This window comes from Myotis brandtii, unplaced genomic scaffold, assembly GCF_000412655.1.
Source record: "Myotis brandtii unplaced genomic scaffold, ASM41265v1 scaffold902, whole genome shotgun sequence".
Taxonomy (NCBI): domain Eukaryota; kingdom Metazoa; phylum Chordata; class Mammalia; order Chiroptera; family Vespertilionidae; genus Myotis; species Myotis brandtii.
The window spans coordinates 140,222-147,015 of NW_005371709.1; positions in this window are offsets into that span (position 1 = coordinate 140,222).

Consider the following 6,794-nt stretch of genomic DNA (forward strand, 5'->3'; position numbering starts at 1 on the left):
CCCCGCAACCATCTGGACCCAGCAGTGCAGTGTCTGTTCCCTATGTGAAATGGTTAGACTTCCAACAGGGGTTCATGCACATGTCCAGGGCTCCCATCCTGTTCACCTGTTGGTTTGCATTAAACACTGGAAGTAAATTCTAAGAGGAATAGATTGGATAGAACTTACTCTAAGAACAGCTGATTTTTTTTTTACTCACATATTTAAAGGAAAAGTGATTTTGTGATAAAACATAATTGCTAATAACTGTAATAACACCACTCAACATATGGCATGAAACGCAAATTCTGTCCTGAAGCTGAAGGTGCAATCACTGCATGGCACACACTGCTTGGAAGGGAGCTGTCCCTCCACAGGCAGCAGCTGAATGCAGGCCTCCTGGTGTCTCCTGTTCTCTCCTCCCCATTTCCTTCTCCCTTAGAGACTCCAGAGACAGACAACTATTGGGTTAGCGTTAGGAGTTTGAAGGGCCCTTATCTTACATCCAATCACCTCTTAACTGTTGATTTTTAACTAAGGGCTTCTCTAGGTCCTGAAAGAGATGTTTGCTTGCCCTTTGATCTAATTCTTTGATATCCTTTGTGAATTCTTTAAGCTGGAGAGGGCTGTCCAATCTGCCACACTTATTCATTCAACAAACATCAGGGGCTATTAAAAGGAACCTGTGCACAATTGATTATTTCCAAAAGGGTGGGTTTTCCCTAAGTGGGGTACACTCCCACTAACCAGAGGCTGATAAATTGTCAATTATCTGCACGGGGAATTAGCCACCTAAAAGGTAATCCAGGGTTGCCTTTTGACCGGAAATTAGGATTAAGCTCCAACTAGCAAATTTGTGGAGGTGGGACTCAAGACCAAAATTGAACGAAAAGGATCCTCAGCATCCCCTTCACTTCTGCTGTCACCCATGGGCCCCTGACTTCTGGTGACATATGTGCTGGCCGCGTGGGACAAGTAGGTGGGATGTGGGAAGTCCAATGACCCACAGACAAGGGGGAGAGCACAGACCGACATGATAAATGTCGTCACATCCGAGGTCTACTTGCTCCCATGAGGAGGCTTCCTCTGTGCATGCACATGCCAACCCATGTGAGCAGCCTGTGTGTGCAGGAGTGCATGCACCCAACAAGAGAGGTCACAGCCCCTTCCCTCCTCCCTGGGGGAGGGCTCTGGAGGCCGGAGGGGTTGGGGAGTAATTGGTTTTGGCGTTTCCTACCTCCGCTGCCCGGGAAGCTTTCTCTGTTTCATCTTCAGCCTGATCAATCCCCAGTCATGTGCCTTTCCACATGGGTGCCCCCGACCCCCCAACTCACCACATTCTTGGAAACTTCGTTAGTGCCATTAATCTGCTGACCCAGGCAAATCACCACTTTTTCCTGTGACTCAGCCTCTCAACCCGTCCCCCTAAGACCACCCCCAGGATCTGCTAAGCACTCCCCCAGCCCTGACACGAGCACCCCCAAAGCAAAAGGGTCAGATTCTCCTGCAAACTAGTAATGGAAGGTGTGGGGTCAGGCTCTTGCTGCGAGAGCCTAACAAGGAACAGTACTGAGGGCGTCCTGTGTGCCCGGCACTGTACTAGACATGTTCACACAGTTAAGTCATTGAATCCTCACAACCCAAGAGGCAGGCGTGACTTCCCTCATTTTAAAGATGGGAACGTGGGGTTTGAGAGAGTAATTATTTGCTAATGAGTATCAGAGCCAAGATTGGGACCCGGATTTGTCTGACTCTAAACCCATGTTCTGTTGGCTGGATAGAAGGGGAAAACCCATCCTTGAGCCAGCTTCCAGATTATCTCCCCCGCCCCCCCAGAAACATCCTACAGGAAGGAGACCCTGACCTGAGGTTTGTCTCTTGGTCTTCCTTTGTTAGAGTTAGATCTTGAGGTAGTGTGTGCGTGTGTGCGTGTGTGCGTGTGTGTTCTCAGCCCAGAAAGGGCCCCTGGTGCCCAGGCCCTCCTTGGGGGCCCCAGGCTGCACCCGGTGCCAGGATGTGCCCCTCTCAGCCGGCTCCAGGCGTACAGAAGAAGGCCCTGCTCCTTCTGTGGCTGATGTGCTGGCCCATTGTCCAGGCGGGAACAAAGACTGCGGATTTAAGCTGAGTGACCAGGCGGCTCTGCCAAGCAGAAAAGACTGCCCCCCTCGAAGCTGGGCCCAGCCGGGGGCAGGAGGGGGACCCGAGAGAAAGGGGACAGGGAACCTTTGAAAGTAACTAATTAAAGGGCCTTTGCCTGCCCCCTCCTCCTGGGCGCCTAATCTCTCTGGGGCAGCAGCCAGACAATGTGCCCCTCCACCCACCCCCCTCACCCGAGTTTTAAAACAAGAGACAACTTGAAGTTAATGAGCGCCACCTGACGGGGTCCCCTAATGAGAGGGGGCCGCTGGGCGGCTCACACATTCTCTGGTTCCATGAATAGCTCCCCCCACCCCCGGAGTTTTATTCATCTCGGGCCAGGGGCAGGGGGCAAAAAGGAAGGGGCCCTGCTCAGTTTGGAGCATGTGGACTGTGGTGCAGTGTGGGAGGGGACCCCGCCCCCTCCCCCACTGCTGTGCCCAGCTCTGAGGCTGAGCCCCACGGGGCTTGGCTTTGGTCTGAGACCTGGGAGGCCCAGGCCTGGGAGATGACTCAGGCCAAACTGCTCTGTCGGCCCTTGATGGCTACTTGCTTTCCCCAACAGGGCACCGAGGCAGAGGAGGGCTGCTGTGGGCTGCTGTATATGGTGGCAGGGGCCGGGGTCAGGAGTCCTTTGGAAGTGGGATCGAAAGTCTCTTGCATTACTGGGCAGCCTTCGCCATCACTGCCTCCTCCTTGTAACTCCCAGTCTGGCCTGATCTCTGATTTCTCTATTCCACCTCTGTTCCTCTTTGGCTGTCATCCCTGAAGCTCTTCTCTGATGCCCCATCTCCTGCTTCCCCAGATCTGCCCCCATCTCTGACCTTCCTTGTCACCAACAGTGGCTCTTCTCTCAGACTTGGCATCTTTGTTCCCAGACCGGGTGGGCAGCTTGTCAGCCTCAGGAGACAGGCCCAGCTCCCTCGAGTGTGCATATGGGTCGTGCCTCTGTGAGTGTGTAACAGCACATGGATGTGGACTTGCCTAGGGAGTCGGCAAGTGTGGAAACACTTTTGAAAGACTGGGAGGAATGGCGAATGACATCATTCTGTCCCACACCACCATCCTGCCCCAAATAACTCTCCCTAAACCCACTGCCCATCCTGGAAGCCTACCCCAGCCTGCACTGGAGCCGCGGTGGGACTTTCTGAGCTCAGATGAGGAGTCTGGAGAACAGGGACCCACGGTAGCCTGGTCTTTGCTCTCAGACCTGGAGACGAGCAGCACAGGCTCCTCAGAGCAGTGCCATAGCGTTCCCTGCTACCCCAAACCAGATGGGAGCTGACGAGGAACATTCAAAGGACCCAGACAGTCTGAGTGGAGGGAAGGGAGGGACTAGACAGGATGGGGTCTCCAGCCAGCAGAGAGCCACAGACAGAGGTGACTAATTTCGCAACTACTCATGGTGAAAATATCACATTTCATGCTTTGTTGCCGATTCACAGAAAAATCCTATTAAAACCGGGTGGATTATTTATACAGTTTAAACAAATGATGATCAAAGATTTTACGTTTTGAAAAGAACCCAGAGTTATGCAGCATGGCTGGGGGCTTATCCAGAATGTGATGGATAAGTGAAATGTATATGATATCTTGGTGGGGTTAGATGGGGGTATACTTAGGGGCAGACTTGGTGGTCCAGCCTGGGGGTGGGTAATTATAGCTGTTCTGTCCAGCAGGGGGCGCCCTCCATCCAATGTTGATACCCCTCCCTTCACCTAATGGGAGCCTAACTGATAAGTGATGATTTCATGTACCATTTTGTAAGTCCATGGACCTGTCTCAAAGTCCACTGAAAGTGTAGTTGTGAGGCATTTGCATTGTGGGACTGTGATTGTGTGGGACTGGGCTTTGCACCTGGATGTACATATAACACAGCAGTGACTGGGCAAGCCAGTCCAGCATCTGCGTGTGGTCTGAGAGGGCATGCGTGAGTGGGATAGAGTATGTGGTGTCTCTCCATTGGTTTCCTCTGTTATTTACCTTTCTCCCAGTTCCATGCTGAAGGTCTTGCTAGCAACAAGCCGGGCTCTTCCCTCTTCACACACATTGGCATGTGTGCACCCATACACACCTGTGCAGAGGGCCACTTTTTGAGGGGCAGTTCCCAATGGCTTAGCTTGGGGTTGTGGGCAGTGGTAAGTGGCTGAAAGAGGCACAGGCCCCCTTTCTGGCAGAATCGGGGACCCCAACCTGGGAGGCATTACCTCAGGTCACGGCTCCACCACCCCAACTCTAAAGGGCCCACAAGAACCCCTGAACCCACCCAATCCCAGCTCCCTCTGGCCCTGGGGAAGGGCTCACTAAGTGCTTGAGATCCCTGGTTGGAGGTCAGCCTAGAGCCCTGTGGTGAGAACTGGGAGCCCAGTTCAGCCCCAGGAGTTGGGGGAGGGGGTCAGTGGGAAGGATGGGTAGTGCCTGCGGCAGGGACAGAGCAGGGACAGACCGGCCCTGCATCCCGTGCCCATGATGCCTGTCCCTGCCCACCAGGCCGTCCTGCCTCAGCAGTTTTATTACCCAGGGGGAGATAACGCCCTGAGGGGAGGCAGCCTGTTCTGAAGGGGAATGTACCCCCCCCAACCCCAATTCAGCCTCAGGGGCCAGGCCAGGGCCTAGCTGCACTTCTGGCCAGATGCATCCTGAGGACGCTAATCTCAGGTTCCCCTGGAGAGGTCATGGGCAACCCTGGGGGTCCCTGCATAGGAAGGGGCAGAGGAGAAAGGGGGGCTTCCCTTGACTGAAGGAGGGAGGACATTTAGGTAGGACAGGATTGGAAACAGCAGGAGATGGGGGGTATCTGCCCCCATGGAGATCCCCCAACTGGGGTAGGGAAGCATGGGGAATGACTGAAGGCGTCTAGTCTGGACGAGTCAGCACTGCTGATGGGTCTGGGGGACATGAAATTTCTTCTCCACTTCGTTTGCTTAGGGATTTGTTTCTCCTTCCTTGAAGCTGGATCCAGCAGTGACGTGTGTGCCCAGGGCCTGGGCTGCTAGCTAAGGAGCAAGACCCGGCCTTGGGGTATTTAATCATCTCATCTGGAGAACCCTGACCTATTTGTTTTCCTCCTCAACTCTTTTTTTTTTAAGAAGGGAACAGGCCACATTGGGGAGCCTGCAACAGCAGTGAGTCGAACAATTGCTTGTGACTGGAGCATCCATCACGGGCCGAGGTCCTGCAGCAGCCCGGCCCGGAGGAGCCTCCACCATCGCCGCTGCCTTCATCCCAGCCTGCGCTTTATTAGAATTTATACGTTGCCCAGATTGAGGGGGAAAATAATTAACACCCCTACAAATATATCATAAACAAAATATTTATTAGAAATAAATAACTCATTTATTTTACATATTTCATTTCAACAATAACATTACCCAATTTATCATTTAACATTTTTGCAAGACAACTTAACGACTACTTATTAGCATTTCCATTTTTCACCCGCGCACCATAAAGCACGGGCGCTCCCCAAATGGCCTGGCACAGGCCGAGGCAGAAGCTCAGAAGACCCCTGGGAGGGCTGTGGGCCCCCTGGATCTCCCTCTCTCTTATACACTTGAACATACGCAGGGCAAACATCCCATAGAAGTTCATGGAGTTGCTTTCAAACACAGACCCCTTTTTTCACATAAATCTGCTGAGCTGCAACCCCTAGAGCAGAGATGCCCCAGAAAACACACACACACACACACACACACACACACACACACACACACACACAAATTGATACCTGGCCTGATTCCAAAAATGCCGATATGGACTCCAACATCCACGCACACACATCCACCCAGACTCCCCCTGGTCCACACCCAAAAGCACACGGACACAGTTACTGGCCTTGTGCTTATGCCAAACTCAGGTCTCAGATCTGTATGCAATGGAAAGGACTCACCACCGCTTCCCTGTTCCTCTACAAGGCGTGGGTGGGGCCTGGGACAGAAGCCCACGTGTGGGACTGAGGCCCTCTGGCCTCCCTCTGTGTCCCTCTTCTATTTCCCTCTGCTCAGCAAGGATTTCCTGGGATCAAATACCCATTTTCATTTCAAACTTCGGCCTTGGGGGTGGGGAGGGTTCATCCTGAAGGGACCTGCTTGGGTCTCTTCATTGTGCAACCCCAAATGTGTCCTCTGGGCAGGAAGTGTGTGAGGATCAGGGTTCTAGGCTGTGAGATAAGGTCTGGGGCTCCGGGTGACAAAGGAAGAGTTTGGATCTGAGTGTGGATCTGGGTGAAGTTACTCTCCATGCTGATGTCCAGGGCAGTTGAGAGTCTCCTTCCCACCCAGGATCAAGGCCCAGCCTAGCTCCCTCTGCCCCCTTTCTTCCACTGGCCAACACTCGGCTCTGCCCACAGGAGGAGAGAAGGGATCAGAGAGCCAATACCCTAGATTAGTGGTCGCCAACCGGTGGTCCGCAGACCACTGGTGGTCTGTGAGGTCTGAAAGGTTGGCGACCACTGCCCTAGATGACAGTCTGAGCTGGAGATATTTCCTCCTCCTCCCCCTCCCTAGCAGTGACCAGGTACCTGGTGCAGGTAGGTGGGGGATGTCTCTAACTTCTGTGGAATCAAAATGTAGCTCTTACTCCATCTCAACCCCTGAACAGGACACATTCCTCGAGCGTCTGCGTGGGTCTATGTGCAGAGAGGAACAGATGGGTGCACACCCCTTAAGGACACGCCTGGG